The sequence below is a fragment of the Kogia breviceps genome, chromosome 4 (genome assembly GCF_026419965.1).
Source record: "Kogia breviceps isolate mKogBre1 chromosome 4, mKogBre1 haplotype 1, whole genome shotgun sequence".
In the NCBI taxonomy this organism is placed as follows: Eukaryota; Metazoa; Chordata; class Mammalia; order Artiodactyla; family Physeteridae; genus Kogia; species Kogia breviceps.
This window is the reverse complement of record NC_081313.1, coordinates 162280070-162304429: the sequence shown is the minus strand read 5'-3', so window position 1 is coordinate 162304429 and position 24360 is coordinate 162280070. Positions and strand designations below refer to the sequence as shown.

Here is a 24360-nt window from a genome sequence, read left to right as displayed (position 1 = left end):
ATTAAAAGCTCATTTATGAAATACTAAATATGTGTCACCATAGACTGTAGCCAAGAATGAGGTGCAATTAAGCATTATAAAACTTCCTTAAACTCTCAGGGAACAGAACTCCCCTTTATAACCTATTCACATATTTATAACTCCTTTAAGATTTTTGCATGTTGAGTTTTGGACTTGTTTTCAGAGAGGTATTATGGATGTCTGTGACTAGCAGACCACCGCTAGCCCACAATGTTTTTCTTTATGTCCATGTCTCCCTTCAGGTGCTCATAGCCCCTTAATCCTGTGCCAGGCTTGCACGAGGGCCAATCATGTGATACTAGGATTTTTTGAGACTTTCTGCTTAAAAATCAATTTCAAAAACTTAATGTTGGTTATATGCATTTTGGTTTTCTGACAGATTTCCTTGGTGTTTGCTATTTTATCTAATACCTGTCCCTTGACTTCCTGTGCTGCGTCCTCCCAAATAGTCCCCTGAACGATTCAGGGGTCAGCAAACCATGAAGATTCTGATTGCAAATACTTTCAGTTTTGTGGGTGACAGGGTCTCTGATGCAACTATTCAACTCTGCAGTTGTAGCCTGAAGGTGGCCAGAGACAAGACGTAATTGAAGGAATGTGCTGTGCTCCCATAGAATTTTATTTCCAAAAAAGGTGGCCGAGGGTGGGTTGAATTTGGGCCACAGGTTGCAGTTTGCGGATCCCTGTTAATAATAATGCTTTCTTGCTTTCACTCTTTTCCCATTGAATGGTTTGAGAGACACATCAGGTCAAGGCCCAGCTTTCCTGAGCACTAGATGTCCCAGCCCTCACACTTGTTTTGCTGGTAGTCAAACTGCAGTGCTCTGGGCCAGGCATACAGCAAATGAGAGAAATGTGCCTGGGAGTGAACGAGGTGAAATCCTTTAATAAATTTAATAACTACAGTAACAGTAGAAATAGCATCTGTTTATTGTACACTCTCTACGTGCCCTACCGTTTGGTAAGTGGTTTCCGTTCCCTCTGTTATTTAACCCGCCCAACATTCTTCAGAAATAGATACCATTCAAACTCCAATTTATAGATGAGACATCTGAGGCTTTCTACAAGTTACAGTTAGAAAAGTAGTCAGAGGTAGATCAGATTCCATGTCTGTCTTACCTCAGGGGCCATGGCAAGATTGCAATCCAGTTTGACATGGCTTCTTTTCTGTAATTATTTTGCTACAATGGTTCCAGTTTTGATGAACACTTGCAGTTCTAAATAAGATGATTCAAATGTGGATTTTCATTTGATACAGAAATCCACATGTGGATAACAGGAGAAAATTCATGACCTTTCACTTGAGATGAGGAATGAGAATTCTGAAATGTTTAGTATATTGTTTCAGGCCAAGGAGCCAGTCAATATGAGAACCAGAGAGAAAACTAGGTCTTTCCACTTCTAAATCAACACTTTTCTCAACCACACCCTACTGGATTGTCAGATGCTTCTAACTTTTGTTCTCAACTTCAGTTTAAATCTTTCTTTCCTTGCTGCCAAACGGAAGCACTAGAGAGAAGAACATCATGCTGTGAGTAGGATGTATTATTTAAATGTTGCTCCCTTGCATTCAACTGGGCCATGCACTCTCACCTGTGTTCACAGAGACAGACCACAAGGTAGCTCTTGAGTTTATATAGGAATACAAAAACCATGAGCTATGCAACCAAAGAAAGTAGGTCTTGGGTCACAGCCACATTTCTGGTTTGAAACCAAATGAGCAGCCCTCCAGCCAAGCTTTCGACTGAGGATGAGAGGCTAATATGTCACTGAGTCCACTGAGACACAGAGAACAACTGTGGCTTTAATTCTAAGCAAATTATGGTCTTCAAAGAGCAATAATATTGTCGTCTGATTACATAGCCCATTGAATTTAAAATTGGGATTTGTCTGAAAGAAAGAGGAAGGCACAAGACAATACATTTTAAGCACTACTTAATATCTACTAGGTTTGGTTATCAGTTCTGCTAACTAGTACCAGACTCTCCCATTAAAATATAAAACATGGAGGCATGTCCTTTTATTATTAATATCATACTTTTTCTTTGGTATCTTCAAATTCATTATGCTTGACGGAACTCTTACACAGTCAAGGAAATCTTGCCATTTGCATTTTTTTATTTTCTCAGCATATAAAAGCCCAGCGGAAAATTGACCTTAATCCCTGATGAGCCTCCCTGGATGCCTTGGGGAAGAAAACTAGGTTGTTCTCACTGTATGATAATGTTTACTCATTATACCTATTTTCATCAATACCAATTGATCTTTTTTTTTTTATAAAGTGAGGTGAGGTCTTCCAATAAAATTTATGCTAGCTTAATTGACATGCTTTTAAGCTATGCTTTATTTCTCTTTAAAATTCAGGTTTCTGAATAACAAAGCAGAAATTGTTCCAAAGAAGAAGGATTCAGCACATTTTAGTCTGAGACACATAATTAGTAAAATTTGCACACAGTATTTTAAAAGGTGATCAGATCTTTTTTCTCTGGTAAGTGCCAGAGAGAACATATTTGACCAGCTCACAGAGCAGTTATAGTGTTTGAATAATTTCTTTTTCAAAAAATTTCATTGAAAATAATGCACAACTTGTTTATTATTGTAAATGTAATCTCTAATACCTTCCAATTCACCAGCGTGGATTCACTTGGAGATGAATTTATATGCTATTTAAGTACCACTGATATTATCAAATGATATCAGATTTAATTAGTAAAAAGCAGATTTTATAAACATTGACCTTGATTCAGGGGAAATAAAAAAAAAACAACTGAAGATAAGGAGATAACAATTGATGGATGGAACATTATTCTATCTGAGAAAACGAAAAATGGTAAAGCATTTAGAAATTGAATTCATGACCTGAAAAACAAGATCAAATTAAAAACTGTCAGACTGGTGAAAAATCCCTAAATGTGTGAAGGCAGAATATTCTAGTTCTGAAATGTAAATGAGGATAGTTAGAAATGTCTGAACTGAAAGCTGGTTTTCTTATTGTGAGAAAGAGGAAAAAAGATTTAAAGGAGAAAGAAGCAGGTAAATATATTTGGGTTCTGAATTGATGATAATATTACAAAGGAGATAAAGTGCTAGCAGTGGCATAAACCAGGTTAATTATATGTTCACAAGGAAAAGCATTCTCTACCTGTGTTATGTAAAAGTGATAGAAATTCCCACTTAAGTAGTTTTAAGATGTTTTAAACTGTGATTATATAAAGTGTAATATAATCTACCACATGCACTGAACATTGTCTTGCATGTGGTAAACACTCAATAATGATTTATTGAAGAAATGTAGAGATATTAAATCAAATTTGAAAATGACCAGGAACATAAAAAGTAGTGTTAACTTATTTTTAATAATTGTATGAGAGCAAAGTAGATGATTTTTTTTGATATTTGAGAGAAAAATGAAGAAATAGAGCCAATAACACTGTGAATTTTCATATTTACCAGAAATCCTAGTACATTTTCCTTGAGTCATGATTTACCTTTGTGTCCTCTGATGATAGTAAAGAAGTAGGTTTATTAAATATATCATAAAGAAATCCTAAGTATATAAACCTCAACTAAGAGGACCAGTAATCTTAATTTACCAAGCCTAAAGAGACATGAACATAAAATAGATTCTTCACACTAGTGAATTCTAAAAGATGGACAAAATTGAGTTGAATATTGAGTTGATATTGGACAGTAGTGACAACAATGCATTATGTTTATAAAATGCAATCATACTTTTAAGCATCTCACATTTCATAATGTATGAGAGATAAGGTAGTTATAAATCCATTCATCTATTTGATGAATGAGGAGTCTCAACCATAGCAAATTTCATTCAGTTACTCATTTAACTAATGTTTATTGAACACTTACTCTATGCCAGGGTCTCTGCCAGATGCTTCATATACAAAAGTGAGCCTCTGCTCTCATGGAGTTTGCATTGCAGATAAAGAAGAATTTAATGAAATAATCACACATATGTCAATATAATTACAAACTGAAAAGACTATAAAAAGAAAAGGAATGTACTGTTCTCATATTAAATCCTAGAGTAGTCAGGCATTGAATTAAGTAACGTAGGTCTATGACAGAAATCTGAGGCATATTTCTAAGGACAGAATTTGTGCCAACAGTGTCAATCAGACACTTAAAAAGTACTGTTTATTTAAGATGATTAATGACTATCTAATATCTTTGTTGATTTTTCTTTGCAGTTAAGTGGTGGTCTCAAGTTTATTTTGGTAATAAAGCACTGTTCTGGGAAACCAAAAATAAAAAAGAAAAGGAATGTACCTCTGTAAAAATTCTTCTTTGAATGGAAAACTAATTCAATTTGCAGATCCAGAGAGGCTTCCCTGAGAAAGTAATGATAATGCTGATAAGTAAAGGATGAGTCATACCTTATAAGGTAAAGGACAGAAGAGAGTAAACGGAAGGGAATGGATGTCCAGGTAGATGAAATAGCATGTGCAAAGGCCCTGTGGTGAGAATGGCACAACTTCTCTTCTTGGAAATCTCCTGCTCATCCATCAAGAACCATATCAGATGCTATCTCTTTAGTCAGTTTCCCTAAGCTGCCCATATTTGATTTCCTATGCATTTTCTTGAAGCATTAAGATCACAATATTATAGCCCTTATCAATCTCTAGTGGAATTATTATCTTAAGTATTAATTTTCTCCAACAAAGCATAAGTTCAACTTGATGAAAAAAGCTCCTCCCAGCTTAACTTCTCTATTGTTCACTCATCAGTGCATAGCACAAGGTGTGGCAAAGATAGGATCTAAATAAATACTTAGAAAAATCAGTGAATATACAAATAAATCCAGGAGACATATGAGAGACCATCTTCAGTTAAAATACCAAATTAGTAAATATCAAAAGGAAATTTTTTTTCTAACAAAATTTAATGAAAGAGTACTTAATAAAAATGTTTTTTAAGCAAATTAAAAACACAGGTGTTTAGAGGATAAGTACAAAATATGGTAAATTGTTCAAAGGAAATAACCAAAGAAAATGGGATTTTGGCAATGATTACTTTGTACCACCTGAAAGGCAAAAACAAATAGGTCTAGAAATCTTGAGAAATATATTTAAATATAATTTTTCACAGTCTAAAAACTGGATTATTGTTTTATTTTTCTTAAGGACTGAGAGCAATTTATAAATATTATAGTAGGGCCTGAAAAACATGTTGATTTATCTTCCTTGTTAATAACTTACTGGGGAGGGTGATGCATCTTGCTTTTTCTCTTAGACATTGCTGGGTTGTTTTGTTGTTGTTGTTGCTTGTTTGTTTTTTCCTTGATAATAAGGCAATTTATACCTAAAGTGGTAGAGAAAAATGCCCCAGATGACTGTCCACTGAGGCTGTGTTGTGTATTGATTTTAGAGGGTGTGGAGCAGTATTCTTTTCCTAACTATTGCTGTTTCTTTCATTTTTATTTTAGTAAACAAGTCAATATTTCACAAATTAGATACTCCCCACCTCAAATAGTCATCTTATAAAGTAGAAATAATGGAGTTTTGAGCTCCCAAAAGTATTCTGGCAATCTGATTAGTAAGGACTACTTGAGTTACTTAGTAAGAATTGAAACTTTGATGTACTTAAATAAGATCTAATGGTCACCAGGTGGTGCTGGCAAACCCATAATGTACCTGGTGTGACATCCAACCAATGTTTTGCTTAGGAGGAAAATGACTTGGGTCTGGGAGGCAAAAGAATATGCGTGCATGTGTACGTATGCACACGTAGTGTATATGTGTATATGTCTGTGCATGTGTAAATGTAGTATGAGAAAGTGTATTCGATATTACACAACTGTTTTATATTAAAATATTGGTTAAAGACCTTTTATCTTTTAATTACAAATCACCTACAAATAAAATCTAACAAAAATACTCTTGGCTCGTAGGGATCATGATTGAAACAATGTTGAAAATGCTGGTATTGTCTATGATTAGCAGTCACAGGTCAACAATCTAATAATGGAACAAATAAATTTCATTAGTCATTCATAAGCATCATTATGTCCCTTTCTGGACCCATTTTTACTTTTTTGGCCAGCTAACTGTGAATAAGTGAGGCAGAGATGAAATTTAGATAAGAATTATATTTTGGTTGTCATTATTACTCCAATTACAATAAAAATGTTTAAAATTCACATATGTAAAATGAGAGCAGAGAATAACAAAAGAATAAACAAAAGAAAAGAAAAAATGCCTACATACAATGAAAACAAAGAGGCTGCAGACACAGGAGAAGCTCTGAAAACCAAATAGAAGTTACTCTTTTGTAAGCGACATCTACATTCATAAGGGAAATCTCCATGTGTGATGGGGGCCCCTCTCTGTACCAGGAAGAGGAGGGTGACTAAATCTCTAGAAACTCTCATCAATGGAGAAAGCTACAACTTAAATCCGCATGATGACCAAACCCTTGTTTATACCATGCTTTTCCTGGTGACCCCCCCCCCCATAACTGGCCTTCCTCCCACCCCCAACATCTTTATTTTATCTTTAGCTGAAGACTGTATTTAAGGTGATGGCTTGAGCCATTTTGGTGGGAGAATTACTCGATTTTCCTGGGTATCATCCCGTGTATACAGGAGGTACACATGTTGTTAAACTTCCATTTATTCTCCTGTTAATCTATCTATTACAGGGGGGTCTCAACCAAGAACCTAGAAGGGTAGAGGAAGAATTTTTCCTCCCCGATACTAGGAATCCAATATGGTCAATAATGCCTCTAAGTCTACCCCCCACTCCTGCTTCTTTCTGGATGTCAAATTCAATCTCTCACTTCACTGGTGAGTGGGATTGGCTGTTGTCACTAGAGATACACAATAGAATGAACAGATAAATACTCCACAAATTACATGAGACAGATTGGATGTTCTTTTATTTATAATCCATATGAAAAATAATTATTACATAAATGTGATGATATTAAACACATTGTTCTATTATCTGCTTTAATCCTTAACTATCATTTCATGCCAGTACATAAGGTCAAACCTTTTTCTTAATAACTTCATAATATGAATTCATAATACATTCAAATCTGCTACTCATTGGCTGTATAACTTTGAGCTGATATTTAACATCTCTATGGCTCAGCTTTTTTTTTATCTGAAAAATGGGGATAATTATAGTACCTATATTATTAGAACATAGAGAGAATTATGTGATATAATAAATGTAAAGAGCTGAGTATATTGTTGACAAAGAGTAAAAACTCAATAAAGATGATCTACTATTATTATTATTGTGTAACTTCCATATGAACATATAGATTAATTTTTCATCAATATAAATGCTAGAATAGATATTCTTATGTTTATCTTGTGTACAAATCTTTTTTTCCCTTTCTTTAGGATTATTTTCCAGAAATTGAGTAAGAGATCAAAGATCTGCACATTTAAAATGTTGAGACACGTTACTAGATGGTTCTCCTGAAATGTTGTATCAGTTCATCCATCCAACTCTAGGGACATTTCTCCAAACTCTTAAAAGCATTAAATGTTTAGATGATTACAAGTTAGTCTGTTCTAAATTCTACCTTTGGTTTCAAAATAAATATTCTTTATGGCCTGCTATCCTAGAGTGTTACAAATACTTAAAACAGAAATAAAAAGGAAGTAAAATAGTGTTTGGGGACTATAAAAAAGAGTTTTCCAACTGTGAATCCTACTGCTGTTGATTAAGAGGATGTCTGAGGAGAGTTAAATAATTCTTCTGGGGTGAGCGGCCTTATTTGCTAAGTAGAAAATTCAGGAAAAAAGCCAAGTGTGTTTAATTTCCCATAATACATCACTTCAACCATCTGCGAGACAGATAATGTTCTATTAAAAGGAGAAACAATTACTGATAAAAGGGGGTTTAGGGGAATAACTTGATACATATTTCCTGTTCTTCAATTAGCTTTTTGTTAATGGGTTGCTAAGACATATAAAAAAAACTAATTAATGTCTGAAATACTAATATTAAACAAAATAAAAATCTGTGATTAAAATGAAATAATATTTCCAGTTATAACTGTGGTATAACTTTATCTGGACACATGATAAAGTTAAAATACTACCTTTATATTCTTTATAGATGGATGCATGGAAAGACGGATAGATAAGGATACTTATCTTAAGGATAAGTATAACTTATGTAACTTACTTAAGGATACTTAATAAAATATTATTACAACTTAGGTGATAGAATAAAAAGAATGGCTTTCCCAAAATAATGATTCCAAGTAGAATTATTTCTAAAATATTTCTTATGGGGGGTTATTGCTCTTTTTTATTCCTTTTCCCCAAAGATGAATATTCTTTACATTTTTTTGATATTTTTTTTTCTCTACAGTTTATCTTTTTATCTAATACATCACTAGGGTTTATTATCTATGTGGTAAATATTTATGTTCCATCACCCACTTTACAGAAGTGGGACAATTTTCTAAAAAGCTGCCTCCATGGCAGAAAAGTTGACTATACAAAGAACAATAACATAAATTACAGAATCAAATATCTCAGCGAACACGTGCTCCAATCGTACATTAAAATTTATCTCTGGAGTGGTGTGACAAACAACATTCTTGGAAAAAATCATAAGAAACTTCAAATTATGTGAAGCATTTGGTTTGCAAGAACAAGTTTTTTTTAAAAAACCCTGTACAAAATTTCCTAGAAACACAATTTATGTACTACTATGCTTAAAGGCTAGGGTTGTCCCAGGCAACAGCAGCTTTTGCTAAGCATATCTGGCTTTTGGGTGGATTCATGGACCGTCTGCAATCAGAGTTGAAATGCAAGCACCAGTGAAAATTGTGAGGAGCTGAGAAATGTTACATGCATAATTCATAGCTTCTCATCGCTGGATGCATGTGTGTAACGATTCAGGGTTACACTGCTACCCTAGTTCATTAAAAGTATGAATTTAGACACATGCAACATTATTTCACTCATGTAAAAAAAATATATATATATATATATTTATACATTTCATTAAAAGGAAGAGCTTCTGGAAGGGTGTTCTTACTTCCACACTCGTAACTTCCTGCCATGACCTGCATAGCTCCATAGCCCTAAATTATCTGGTTTCTATTTAGTGCTCCAATCATATCACATATTCTTGTCTCCATCCCCCACCTTTAAGCTACATTGGTCTCTTGATAATTTCTAGAACATTCCAAGTTATTTCCTGACTCAAGACTTTTGGTACCAAACTGTTCTTTCCACCTGTGGTGTGCAGGTTCTACAATGGTCCCCAATGATCCCTACTTCTTGATATTTACACCCTTGTTTAATCCTCTCCCCTAAGTATAGACTGGATCTAGTGACCAGTTTCTAACGAATACAATACAGCAAAGTGATGGAATGCCACTTCTCTGATTAGGTTGCAAAAGACTGAGTGTTCTTTCTTGTTGCTCCGAGAAAAGCCAGCTGCAGTGTTGTGAGATGCCCTTTGGAAAGGACCATGTGTCAGGGCACTGAGGTAGGTCTTTGGTCCAAAGTCATTAAAAACTGAGGTCCTCAGTTCAATAACTGATGAGAAACTGCATTCTGACTATATTCATGTGACTATATTTGGAAGCAAATCCTGCCCTCCTTGAGCCTTCAGAGACCACAGCAGAGGCCAACAGCATAAGACAAACTTCTAAGAGACTTTGGGTCAGAGTCACCCAGCAAAGCTGTGTCTTGATTCATGACCTGCAGAAACCATGAGTCATAAATGTGTGTTGTTTTAAGCCAATAAGTTTTGTAGTCATTTGTTATGTAGTGATGGATAACTAACATGTCACCTAAACTATTCTCCTGATCTTTGCGTCTCATGCTTTTTCCCTTTCTTCACTTCTCAGCTTCAAAGTCTCCTTCTCAGAGAGGTTTCTCTTAATCGCTCTATGTGAAGGAGACTACCCCTTATTCTTTATTCCCTGTCTAGAAACCTTTTCAATTTCTTATGAGATTACCAAGTGACACAATTTTCTATTTGTTTATAATAAAACTTAAATTTAGGGGGGGTCTTATACTTCTCTTTTTCAGTATCTATTACAGTACCTAGTATTTATTAAGAGCTCAGTAAATACTCGCTGAATGAATTATTAACAAAGTCAAAAGTATGTATAAACCACAGGTGTTCAAAGTTTTAAAAAAATGATAAGTATTTTATGATTCTTACAACTGGTAGTATCTTTGGGTTATTAAAGTGACTATGAATACACAGAATATAATAGATATATCATAGATATGTAATGAACTTCACTTAAGCATCTATTTCACATTTGTCCTTAAATGATTTTGTGCTTGTTTAAGATGTATGGGAGCTGAATTTGCCTAATAAATAACAAGGTTATCTCATGTATATTCAAGAAACAAGGGAGAAAAGAAGCTGTTTCAGTGCTTCTGAAATATTTCATGCCTTGTCCAACTTTAGGTTCCTCATAGAATAATATGAATGATTAGAATATAAGACACAGATGTCCATATATTTCCTTATTATCATTTAAAAAGTTAACTGGTTTATCATAGTCACCCACTGTTAAACTTTGATATGTAAAGAAACATCAACAATTTTAACTGTGTTAGAGTTAATTGATTTGTGAATCTAAGAATTAAGTAGTGGTATTAAGATGAAAGATTTTTTTTATATTTTAAAATGTTTTGAAGTAAACCATTATAAAGAAAGACATTTTTATTCCATTCATGACAATATCCTCAGCTAATGCCAACATGATCTATATATTTTATAACTTATTTAAATTAAGCTGAACATAGGCTCAAATGGTAAAAACAAACCATGTTGGACAAGGATGAGATTCTTTTGAAAAATATAGCAGAAATGTTGAAGTAGTCTATAATTCTTAGATGTATTTCGTGTGAGATGAGGGATGATTTAAATGATAAAGCAAACTATCTAGAGTAGGGTTGAGACACTTCTCTTAACATGAAAATTAAATCATTGTACATAAATAAGCATGTTCAGAAATAAGGTCTAAAAAGAAGGGAAAGACTACTGTTCTCAGATTCTCAGTTTATTAAGCTCTTCTAAATTAAACACTAATAGATATTCAATAATGTAAAAATCCAACATAAAATGTTCCAGGTAATACAAGAATAGAAAATAAATTCCAGCACAAAGCATATAAATATTCATAACAGTACAAATAATGTAAAATATTATCTTCCTCTTATTTCTAAAGCTATTTTATACTGCTTTTCAATAAAAAAGGTATCATGATTAAAAAAAATAAGTCAGACAGACAGACTTGGGTTTTTACCCTTACTCTGCCACTTACCACTACGTGATTTCAACCACTTAGTAAACAACTCTGAGCCACTATCTGTGAAATGAAAGAAACAGCAAAACTTTCCTCGATTGATCTGAAGGCTACATGAGTTCCTACACATAAATGTCCACACTTACCACAGAACCTGTCACAAAATAAAAGTTCAATAGTATCACCTATAGAATTAAAAGGTATTATTATTACCTTGTTATAATTATTATCTACTACCACTCTCAAAATACCAAAAGGTAAAACTGTATCTATCTATCTCAATGCTAAATAAAATTAGAATTATATTGGCATGTTGAGGAAGTGCCCCTAATCACAACTCATAAATAAAGTGAAAAGCTTTGGAATACTCTCTGTGAAACATAAGCTATATATCTGTATCACAAAGATTTTTCTACAACTTATCACTCATAATAAAATGTTTCAATCCAGCATTGTTTGGTTGCACAGAGTAAATATTTATGGAAATGCTAGAAAAATAAGCAATTGTGTTAGCGATCTTCACACTTAAACCTAATTTCTAAATATCTCAGGGAAAAAATAAACATGTCTGGAGTCAACATAGCATCCTTTTTTATCTGTTAAGATAAAATGAATGATTTCCAAGGTAACCTTAAATTTTTGATCACACTAGTGATGTGATTACAGATTTGATTACAGATATACCTATAGATTTGATGATTTCAATACTCATTTTTACCAATATAAGTGCTAAAAACTTAGCTTTGGTGTCTTCTACACTTAAAGACACTTAGAGTTTCTTCTGATCATACTCTATAGCTATCTAAACAGAACTGTCCACTGTTGCTTGAAGTTGGATATCAATGTCAGATCACAAGGCAACATGACTTGAAATTATCCCTGGTTTCTACCTGACAAATTTATTAACAAGGTATTTGAAACTTTTCACTCCCCTCCCTATCTCCTTTTTCAAACTTACCTCCTACCTTTGTCCCCTTTACATTGTCTTTTATGTAGCCTTAATGGAATACTGGAAATAATCTGAGCATGTTTTGCATTCTCAAAGCTGTATGCTCCTGTACAAAACTGCCACATCTGAAATGTCACTACGCCAAATTTCCTTGGTCTTCTGTCTTCTTCAACTCTCATCTTCTCCATGAAATCCCTACTCAAGACAGGTCCCTTACCTGTCTTCCACTTCTGGAAAGAATTAATGATGCCATTTCTTGTGTGCACTTAAATTTTATCACCGGCAGAGCATTATAGTTGGCTGTTGGCATTTGATTCTTATATTGTTTCTTCTCGGATATCGTGATCTCTCTGACCAAGATCCTATGCTTTATTCACCTATCTTACTTCAGGGCTAGAACAGAGTTTGATAACTGGTAACTGTAGTACTACTTGATGTATTGAATTGAATCATATTTCATTATCATGCTCAAGCTTAGTTTTCAGGTATTTCCTTACAAAGCTAGCACAGTGGTGCATATGCAACAGGAAGCAAAAATATTAATAAATGGATGGATGAATAACGCTCATTCTTATGTGATAAATAAAGCAGAGCAAGATGAAGAGAAGTTCCCTGCCTTGGCCTTCTCCACAGGTATGCATACATAGATAACATACATCTTATTTGTGAAGTAATGGTAATATGATTGCCACAGGAAATGTCTGACTCATGATTAACAGAGTTGCAATTGTGTTTTTTCCTGATTTTGTCATCTTCCTTATTTTAAACAAGAGGTCAACAATCCAAACACATTTATGGCTATAAATTCACAAATGATGGGCTTTTATTAGCAAAACTGTGGAGAGCGGAGTTGACTCAGTTGATTTAATGCAGCTACTCTTAAAACAGCCATCAGATTTCTATAAATTTTCTTAAAATTTGGAATTCCTTTTCACTCTACTCTGTGTGTGAAAAAAAGAAATTGAATGCACAGAATGTCAACAGAAGTGTCATGAAAGTGGAAAATTTTTGAAACAAACATTCTATTTTAAGGCAAAAGTGTTTGGAAATGAGAGACTCCAAGTTTAAATGGTTGGTTTCCACAATAAAAACAATTTTAAAGAGCAAGGTAAAATATATGGAGAAAGTGAAGAGTGCCAGCTGGACACAATCAACAGTGATGATATTGTGTATGCACGTATGTGTGTAGTTATTTCTATACACATGTACACATATATGTATGTATGTACATAATGAGATAAATGGTGAGAAAGGAAAACTTTTGATTGCATGATATATAGTTAGATTCTATACACTATATTCTTCTGAGCCAAGGGAAGATGTTGGTAAAGGCATTAACTTTTCAACAGTTTAAGAATCATTCTATCAAGAGTAAGAAAAATAGTTTTTTGACACAAACAAGGATGATATTTTTCTTCAGGAAGAATCAGCTTGGTATAATCATCAGAAGACAGTAAATATGCAAGTATCAAGAAGATTTGCTGGAGAATTCTCCAGAAAAGTCAGCTGACTTGCTGACTAAGAAGACTTTTGCATGTAACAAGTGCTTATTTTAAAATATCATTTTTGAAAATTCATGACTCAAACAGCTAAATTGCTAAAAAAAAAAAATAGGAACTTAGCTATAAAGTAAAAAATAAATTAATAGAGCCTCATCTAGAGCTTACCAATAAAAACTAGTATTTGATTGGAAGAACAGGTAATCATTGTTCAAAAAATGAGTCAGAGTGGAAAGCTTATTCTCACAGTATTTACCATGCAAAGATTTCAGAAACAGGCAAATCAAATTATAGTGAAAATGTTTGGGATGAATAAGGTCAGCTTTGAATCATCTTTGCTGATGTTTTAGCTTGGTGTCCTGCCCTGGAATATTCCTGCCCATTTGTCACATGTCTTAGTGATAACCTTCCCCATGCTATGACCATACACTAGTGACTATACTCAAGGAATAGCTAACATTCTTCTAAAGGTCAGCTGTAGGGAAATTCCTATTGGCCATTTTCATTGACTAGAATCCACAAAAATTAGAGCTATTCTTAGTCTAGATTTTGTCCAACTGGTTTTGATGCCATTTACTAATTTCAATGTAACATAGTTTTGATGTATCCTTTAATAGTTCTCTTTGATAAAGCAGAAAGAATAGAAATGTATAGCTACACATATTTATAAACAGGTCAACCTTACTTTATCTAAGACTCTGTTCACCCTTACATGAATCTCTTCCCTTCCACTGTTTTTAGAAGGAATTCAGTGATAAGCATGAAGTATGATTCCCAGGAGAAAGAGATTATTTTATAACACCAAGAACATGTTTAAAGCCACCAGAGTTATACAAGAGAGGTTTCTCCTTCATACACCTAATTAGCCAGGAAGAGACAAAAAATAAAGGAGGAATCAGTTCCTTCTGAAAATGCATAATACTGAGGTGGTGCATACCCTATTGTTCTATCCATCTCAGCTAGTGAGACACCATTGTTTTCAAAATAAGGAACAGAAAATTTTGCTCACTGAAAAGAAAGATTTTTTTTTTTTTTTAGAGTTTACATTATACCAGTTGCTCTAACTTACTGAATACAGCGAGGTACCTAACCTTTTCTTGTCCTGTTATCATTCAGGAAAGTATCTATTTGAGCTTGACAACAGCAATTACTAGCAATGATTTCAACTGAAGATTTTTTTTTTTTCTAACATGGTTTAAAACTGATGTAGGATATACAAATGCCTACAGAAAAAAAGCAAAAAACAACTTGCAGAAGATTTGGTTTCAAAACAGATAGCCTGGGCTTCCCTGGTGGCGCAGTGGTTGAGAATCGCCTGCCGATGCAGGGGACACGGGTTCGTGCCCCGGTCGGGGAAGATCCCACATGCCGCGGAGCGGCTGGGCCCGTGAGCCATGGCCGCTGAGCCTGTGCATCTGGAGCCTGTGGTCCGCAACGGGAGAGGCCACAACAGTGACAGGCCCGCATACCACACACACACACACACACACACACACACACACACACACACACAAGAATTAAAAAACAACAACAACAAAAAACCCAGATAGCCTGATTTTTCGTAATATCTGTAATTAAAGTGTCTGAAGGGAATACAACTTCAATTATTGTAACTGACAAGTCTCCGTGGCATGAAATCACAGTAAGCAAAACCTTCAGTAAAACAGGAGTGCCAACTCTCAAAGAAGATAAGTGACTAACAACTGGAGGCTAAACTTGGCCAATGAATTGTTTTAACAAGAGACATTACTATGTAGAGTAGAAATGAGCACTAATGGATATTCAGTGTTCTTTAAATACAGTCTCATAGCTTCAGGATCATGTCACTGAAACTTCTTTATCAATTTTTTTAGTCTCCATTTTTGGAGACCTCGTTTTTGAAGACACTCCCTAGTTATCTATTTCCCTATTGATAGGATTATGGTGATAAACCAGGAACAATTTTTCTCTGTGTCAGTGCTTCTGAAACTTTAATGTGCACGGACATCCCCTGTGGATCTGAATGCAGATTGTGATTCAGTCGGTCTGGGCTGGGGGTAATGATTCTGCATTTCTAGCAAGCTCCAGGGTGATGGTGATGCTGCTTGTCCATGGACCACACTTTGAGTAGTGTGGCTCCATGAGACTTGGAGTAGGGGAAATGCAGTATTACATAGAGCCAGACAGGTAATCACTAGGCTTATCAATTACTGTGATTAAAGTCTTAAATAAAAAGAACTTCAGTTATTATGCTTCACAAACCCCTAGGAATAAAGAAGTAACAAAGAATTGGACAATAAACTTCACATTTATAAAAACAAAAACAAAAGGTTTAACAATGAAAAATAAACTTCACAGTTTTAGTTTTATGACTAAGAACAAAATGTTTCTCCAAGCATATTTTTTATTATCTGTAAAATGGGGACAAAAATACCTATTTTATAATATTATTTGAATATTAAATGAGTTACTGTTCTGAAGGCACTTATCACAGTTCCTGGTACACTGTATGGACATTACTCACTTACTATTGATATTATAACCCCTATCTCATATCATTAAAATAGATTATTGAAGACCACAGGAAGAATCCCGACCAGTGTATTCATTATCTAGATGATAAAACTGAAGCCCCAGCAGTGGAAGTAATTGTCTAAGATTATATAACAAATCAGTAGCAGATCTAAGGTGTGAAATTGATCTTTTTAACCTAAGTAATTCATTCATTCACTTAGTCATTCATTCAAACATTTGAGTGTCAACCATCTGTAGTGACTGTGCTGTGAGCATGAAATGGGAACAGATGACACCCTGCCTTCACAGAACATCGAGGAGTTGTTTTTCACTGGAGAGCCACTGAAATGATTCTACACAAATATCACTTTAATAAAGTCATAGTTTCTATAATGGAGGAGTACCAGAAACATAAATGGAAAATTTCAAAGAAAAATTAAAACTAGGATTTTGTTAGTTTTCATTTTTAAGTAAGAGAGAGGAAGATATTTTAGGCAAAAGGAAATGGCACTGTAAGGCAGAAGCATTGAGCTGGCCTCTAGGAGACCCGTCCTCAGGTAAGTTTTGCCATGTACAATGTTTTAACATTTTTGAATTAGGTGTCAAAATTTAACAACTGGGGAATTTCACCTGAGTATTCAACTTCTCAGCTTCCCTTGAAAATTTAAAAGACCCTATCATACTTGGTCTGTTGTTCCATGTGGCAAAGTTTAATTAGAATTAGGGGACGGTGGTCCCTTTTAATTGGCTTATCTGTTTTCTGGACTCAAATTCCTACTGATGCATATCTGAATCCTTTAGGCCTCTGAAATTTATGACCAAGGCAGTTCATATATTAGAAGTTTTTTACTTTTAATGTTAAACAGCCCTGATCTGTTTAGAACTTGAGATTCTTGGCTGGTGGATGATATACCCAAATGACAGATTTTCCAAATACTTCCTATATTGCGGAATTCAATCACTGATACCAAGAAGGTGAATTCTGAATGTGAGGATCTCTGTTGATTATTGACTAGTACCTAAGAGGTCAAAGTACTAAGTTCAATTTCCTTGGACACAAGTTAGCTTACTTGATACATGGTATCATTACAAATGAAGAATTACTATTAAACTATTATCCATAGTAAAAAAACAAATACATTTAAAATGAAATACTCAAAGCAACTCAGTTGTTTACATTTAAATTTCATGTTCATATTCAAATTTCTCCATAAATACAAAGAAACTAAACAGAAAATATAAGGATAACTCCTGAATAAAACTCATACTTAAAAATGTGTATATATATAGAGAGAGAAGATGGTGGAAGAGTAAGACACAGAGATCACCTTCCTCCCAACAGATACATCAGAAACGTGGAACTGCTCCTATAGAACACCGACTGAACCCTGGCAGAAGACCTCAGACCTCCCAAAAGGCAAGAAACTCCCACGTGCCTGGGGAGGGCAAAAGGAAAAAGAATAAACAGAGACAAAAGAATAGGAACGGGACCTATATCAGTGGGAGGGAGCTGCGAAGGAGGAAACGTTTCCACACACTAAAAGCCCCTTCACGGGTGGAGACTGCGGGTGGCGGAGTGGGGAAGCCTCAGAGCCACAGAGGAGAGCACAGCCACAGGGGTGCGGAGGGCAAAGCGGAGAGATTCCCGCACGGAGGATCGGTGCCGACCAGCACTCACCAGCCCGAGAGGCTTGTCTGCTCACCTGCCAGGATGGGCAGGGGCTGGGAGCTGAGGCTCGGGCTTCGGTCAGATGCCGGGAGAGGACTGGGGTTGGCGGCGTGAACACAGCCTGAAGGGGTTAGTGCACCACGGCTAGCCTAGCCAGGAGGGAGTCCGGGAGAAGTCTGGAGCTGCCAAAGAGGCAAGAGACGTTTTCTTCCCTCTTTGTTTCCTGGTGCAAGGGGAGAGGGGATTAAGCGCGCCACTTAAAGGAGCTCCAGAGACGGGCGCGAGCCGCGGCTTTCAGCGCAGACACCAGAGACGGGTATGAGCCGCTAAGGCTGCTGCTGCCGCCACCAAGAAGCCTGTGTGCGAGCACAGGTCACTCTCCACACCTCCCCTCCCAGGAGCCTGTTCAGCCCGCCACTGCCAGGGTCCCATGACCCAGGGACAACTTCCCCTGGAGAACGCACGGAGCACTTCAGGCTGGTGCAACGTCACGCCGGCCTCTGCCGCCACAGGCTCGCCCATCATCCGTACCCCTCCCTCCCCCTGGCCTGAGTGAGACAGAGCCCCAGAATCAGCTGCTCCTTTAACCCCGTCCTGTCTGAGCGAAGAGGAGACATCCTCGGATGACCTACGTGCAGAGGCGGGGCCAAGTCCAAAGCTGAACCCCAGGAGCTGTGTGAACAAAGAGGAGAGGGAGAGGTCTCTCCAGGCAGCCTCAGAAACAGTGGATTAAATCTCCACAATCAACTTGAAGTGGCCTGCATCTGTGGAAAACCTGAACAGAGAGCGAATCATCCCAAGCTGAGGAGGTGGACTTTGGGAGCAAGATATATATATATTTTTCCCCTTTTTCTCTTTCTGTGTGTGTGTATGTGTGTGCTTCTGTGTGAGCTTTTGTCTGTATAGCTTTGCTTTCACCATTTGTCCTAGGGTTCTGGCTGTCCCCCCCCCTTTTTATTTTACTTAATTTTTTTTCTTAATAATTATTTTTTATTGTAATAACTTTATTTTATCCTGCTTTATCGTCTTTCTTCCTTTCTTCCTTTCTTCCTTCCTTCCTTCCTTTCCTTCCTTTCCTTCCTTTCTATTTTGTCTCCCTTTTATTCTGAGCCATGTGGATTAAAGGATCTTGGTGCTCCAGCCAGGCATCAGGGCTGTGTCTCTGAGGTGGGAGAACCAACTTCAGGTCACTGGTCCACAAGATACCTCCCAACTCCACGTAGTATCAATCCGTGAAAATCTCCCAGAGATCTTCATCTAAACACCAAGACCCAGCTTCACTCAATGACCAGCAAGCTACAGTGCTGGACACCCTATGCCCAACAACTAGCAACACAGGACTACGGCCCCATCCATTAGCAGAGAGGCTGCCTAAAATCATAATAAGGGCTACAGACACCCCAAAACACAGCACCAGACGTGGACCTGCCCACCAGAAAGACAAGATCCAGCTTCATCCACCTGAACACAGGCACTAGTACCCTCAACCAGGAAACCTACTCAACCCACTGAATCAACCTTAGCCACTGGGGATAGACACCAAAAACAACGAGAACTACAAACCTGCAGCCTGCAAAAAGGAGACCCAAAACACAGTAAGATAAGCAAAATGAAAAGACAGAAAAACACACAGCAGATGAAGGAGAAGGCAAAAACCCACCACACCTAACAAATGAAGAGGAAATAGGCAGTCTACCTGAAAAAGAATTCAGAATAATGATAGTAAAGATGATCCAAAATCTTGGAAATAGAATAGACAAAATGCAAGAAACATTTAACAAGGACATAGAAGAACTAAAGAGGAAGCAAGCAACGATGAACAACACACTAAAAAATTAAAAATACTCTAGATGGCATCAACAGCAGAATAACTGAGGCAGAAGAATGGATAAGTGATGTGGAAGATAAAATAATGGAAATAACTACTGCAGAGCAGAATAAAGAAAAAAGAATGAAAAGAACTGAGGACAGTCTCAGAGACCTCTGGGACAACATTAAACGCACCAACATTTGAATTATAGGGGGCCCAGAAGAAGAAGAGAAAAAGAAAGGGACTGAGAAAATATTTGAAGAGATTATAGTTGAAAACTTCCCTAATATGGGAAAGGAAATAGTTAATCAAGTCCAGGAAGCACAGAGTCCCATATAGGATAAATCCAAGGAGAAACACACCAAGACACATATTAATCAAGCTTTCAAAAATTACATACAGAGAAAACATATCAAAAGCAGCAAGGGAAAAACAACAAATAACACACAAGGGAATCCCCATCAGGTTAACAGCTGATATTTCAGCAGAAACTCTGCAAGCAAGAAGGGAGTGGCAGGACATATTTAAAGTGATGATGGAGAAAATCCTACAACCAAGATTACTCTACCCAGTAAGGCTCTCATTCAGATTTGATGGAGAAATTAAAACCTTTACAGAAAAGCAAAAGCTGAGAGTTCAGCACCACCAAACCAGCTTTACAACAAATGCTAAAAGAACTTCTCTAGGCAAGAAACACAAGAGAAGGAAAAGACCTACAAAACGAACTCAAAACAATTAAGTAAATGGTAATAGGAACATAAATATCGATAATTACCTTAAATGTAAATGGATTAAATGCTCCCACAAATAGACACAGACTGGCTGAATGGATACAAAAACAAGACCCATATATATGCTGTCTACAAGAGACCCACTTCAGACCTAGGGACACTTACAGGCTGAAAGTGAGGGGATGGAAAAAGATATTCCATGCAAATGGAAATCAGAAGAAAGCTGGAGTAGCAATTCTCACATCAGACAAAACAGACTTTAAAATAAAGACTATTACAAGAGACAAAGAAGGATACTACATAATGATCAAGGGATTGATCCATGAAGAAGATATAACAATTGTAAATATTTAGGCACCCAAAACAGGAGTACTTCAATACATTAGGCAAATACTAACAGTCATAAAAGGGGGAATCAAAAGTAACACAATCATAGTAGAGGATTTTAACACCCCATTTTCACCAATGGACAGATCATCCAAAATGAAAATAAATAAGGAAACACAAGTTTTAAATGATACATTAAACAAGATGGACTTAATTGATACTTATAGGACATTCCATCCAAAAACAACAGAATACACATTTTTCTCAAGTGCTCATGTAGCATTCTCCAGGATAGACCATATCTTGGGTCACAAATCTAGCCTTGGCTAATTTAAGAAAATTGAAATCGTATCAAGTATCTTTTCTGACCACAATGCTATGAGACTAGATATCAATTACAGGAAAAGATCTGTAAAGAATACAAACACATGGAGGCTAAACAATACACTACTTAATAATGAAGTGATCACTGAAGAAATCAAACAGGAAATAAAAAAATACTTAGAAACAAATGACAATGGAGATGTGATGACCCAAAACCTATGGGATACAGCAAAAGCAGTTCTAAGAGGGAAGTTTATAGCAATACAACCCTACCTTAAGAAACGGGAAACATCTCGAATAAACAACCTAACCTTGCACCTAAAGCAATTAGAGAAAGAAGAACAAAAAAACCCAAATTTAGCAGAAGGAAACAAATCATAAAGATCAGATCAGAAATAAATGAAAAAGAAATGAAGGAAACAATAGCAAAGATCAATAAAACTAAAAGATGGTTCTTTGAGAAGATAAACAAAATTGATAAACCATTAGCCAGACTCATCAAGCATAAACGGGAGAAGACTCAGATCAATAGGATTAGAAATGAAAAAGAAGTAACAATGGACACTGCAGAAATACAAAAGATTATTAGAGATTATTACAAGCAACTGTATGTCAATAAAATGGACAGCCTGGTAGAAATGGACAAATTCTGAGAAAAGCACAACCTGCTGAGACTGAACCAGGAAGAAATACAAAATATGAACAGACCAATCACAAGCACTGAAATTGAAACTGTGATTAAAAATCTTCCAGCAAACAAAAGCCCAGGACCAGATGGCTTTACAGGTGAATTCTATCAAATATTTAGAGAAGAGCTAACACCTATCCTTCTCAAACTCTTCCAAAAGATAGCAGAGGGAGGAACACTCCCAAATTCATTCTATGAGGCCACCATCACCCTGATACCAAAAGCAGACAAAGACGTCACAAAGAAAGAAAAGTACAGGCCACTATCACTGATGAACATAGATGCAAAAATCCTCAACAAAATACTAGCAAACAGAATCCAACAGCACATTAAAATGATCATACACCACGATCAAGTGGGGTTTATTCCAGGAATGCAAGGATTCTTCAGTATATGCAAATCAATCAGTGTGATATACCATATCAACAAACTGAAGGATAAAAACCATATGACTATCTCAATAGATACAGAGAAAGCTTTTGAACAAAATTCAACACCCATTTATGATAAAAACCCTGCAGAAAGTAGGCAGAGGGAACTTTCCTCAACATAAAGGCCATATATGACAAACCCACAGCCAACATCATCCTCAATGGTGAAAAACTGAAACCGTTTCCACTAAGACGAGGAAAAAGACAAGGTTGCCCACTCTCACCACTCTCATTCAACATAGTTTTGGAAGTCCTAGCCACAGGAATCAGAGAAGAAAAAGAAATGAAAGGAATCCAAATCTGAAAAGAAGAAGTAAAGCTGTCACTGTTTGCAGATGACATGATACTCTACATAGAGAATCCTAAAGATGCTACCAGAAAACTACTAGAGCTAATCAATGAATTTGGTAAAGTAGCAGGATACAAAATGAATGCACAGAAATCTCTGGCATTCTTATACACTAATGATGAAAAATCTGAGAGTGAAATTAAGAAAACACTCCCATTTACCACTGCAATGAAAAGAATAAAATATCTAGGAATAAACCTACCTTAGGAGACAAAAGACCTGTATGCAGAAAATTATAAGAAACTGATGAAAGAAATTAAAGATGATACAAATAGATGGAGAGATATACCATGTTCTTGGATTAGAAGAACCAACATTGTGAAAATCACTCTACTACACAAAGCAATCTACAGATTCAATGCAATCCCTATCAAACTACCACTGGCATTTTTCACAGAACTAGAACAGAATATTTCACACTTTGTATGGAAACACAAAAGACCCCGAATAGCCAAAGTAATCTTGAGAATGAAAAATGGAGCTGGAGGAATCAGGCTCCCTGACTTCAGACTATACTCCAGCTCTACAGTAATCAAGACAGTATGGTACTGGCACAAAAACAGAAATATGGATCAAATGGAAGAGGATAGAAAGCCCAGAGATAAACCCACACACATATGGTCACCTTATCTTTCATAAAGGAGGGAAGGATATACAGTGGAGAAAAGACAGCCTCTTCAATAAGTGGTGCTGGGAAAACTGGACAGCTACATGTAAAAGAATGAAATTAGAACACTCCCTAACACCATACACAAAAACAAACTCAAAATGGATTAAAGACCTAAATGTAAGGCCAGACACTATCAAACTCTTAGAGGAAAACATAGGCAGAACATTGTATGACATAAATCACAGCAAGATCCTGTTTGACCCACCTCCTAGAGAAATGGAAATAAAAATAAAAATAAGAAATTGGGACCTAATGAAACTTAAAAGCTTTTGCACAGCAAAGGATACCATAAAAAAAGACCAAAAGACAACCCTCAGAATGGGAGAAAATAGTTGCAAAAGAAGCAACTGGCAAAGGATTAATCTCCAAAATTTATAAGCAACTTATGCAGCTCAATAACAAAAAAACAAACAACCCAATCCAGAAATGGGCAGAATACCTAAATAGACATTTCTCCAAAGAAGATATACAGATTGCCAACAAACACATGAAAGAATGCTCAACATCATTAATCATTAGAGAAATGCAAATCAAAAGTACAATGAGATATCATCTCACAACGGTCAGAATGGCCATCATCAAAAAATCTAGAAACAATAAATGCTGGAGAGGGTGTGGAGGAAAGGGAATACTCTTGCACTGCAGTGGGAATGTGCATTGATACAGCCACTATGGAGAACAGTATGGAGGTTCCTTAAAAAACTACAAATAGAACTACCACAGCACCCAGCAATCCCACTACTGGGCATATACCCTGAGAAAACTATAATTCAAAAAGAGTCATGTACCAAAATGTTCATTGCAGCTCTATATACAGTAGCCAGGACATGGAAGCAATGTAAGTGTCCATCAACAGATGAATGGATAAAGAAGATGTGGCATGTATATACAACAGAATATTACACAGCCATGAAAAGAAATGAAACTGAGTTGTTTGTAGTGAGGTGGATGGACCTGGAGTCTGTCATACAGAGTGAAGTAAGTCAGAAGGAGAAAAACAAATACCGTTTGCTAACACATATATATGGAATCTAAGAAAAAAAAAATGTCATGAAGAGCCTAGGGGTAGGACAGGAATAAAACACAGACCTACTAGAGCATGGACTTGAGGATATGGGGAGGGGGAAGGGT

The 24360-nt window shown here is 36.1% G+C and overlaps 1 protein-coding gene across 1 annotated transcript in view; it reads right to left on the bottom strand.

The window, feature by feature from the left end:
* TENM2 (teneurin transmembrane protein 2) overlaps positions 1–24360 on the bottom strand; it is a 3844234-nt gene that overhangs the window by 1976846 nt on the left and 1843028 nt on the right. The gene's annotated exons all lie outside the window — the stretch shown is intronic.